Source organism: Merops nubicus, unplaced genomic scaffold (genome assembly GCF_000691845.1).
Source record: "Merops nubicus isolate BGI_N331 unplaced genomic scaffold, ASM69184v1 scaffold30654, whole genome shotgun sequence".
Classification (NCBI taxonomy): domain Eukaryota; kingdom Metazoa; phylum Chordata; class Aves; order Coraciiformes; family Meropidae; genus Merops; species Merops nubicus.
In genome coordinates this window covers 2,105-2,616 of record NW_008602733.1, presented here as the reverse complement: position 1 = coordinate 2,616, position 512 = coordinate 2,105, and positions in this window count along the sequence as shown.

The following is a 512-nucleotide window of genomic DNA, read 5'->3' as shown; positions in this document are numbered from 1 at the left end:
TGCCGCCCGTGTTCCCACCCGCCGCGGTGAGAGGCGGCTGCGCCCACAGGTGGGGGCCCTGGGGCGCTGAGCCAGCAGTTGCCATTCCCAACAGAAAGGTTGTTTGTATGGGTTTGAATTATTTGAGGTTCCTTTTCTTTCTTTCTTCCGCTCCTCCTCCCCTTGGATACTGTCTCTTCTGCTTTGGAGGTGGAAGTCTTTAAAATGAAAGCGTACGATGCTGCCTCCTCCCGGGGTCTCCAGCCGGGGAGGGCCGAGAGCTGTCACTGAGAACATGAACGTGACGCTGACCCCGTCACCCTCCCCTTCCCCATCTCAACTCCCGTTTACTTTTCTTTGTAACCTCACCCTTCTGATACTCAACACTGAAAGGGGTTTTTATAATTTTAAATTATTACTGCTGTTAAATAAACGGACGTTTCAGCTCAACGAGACTTTATGCATGATTTGAGGAAATCCACAGGGTAAGCTCCCTGGAGCCAGCTGTGCCAAGCCATCCTGTGGCACCTGGG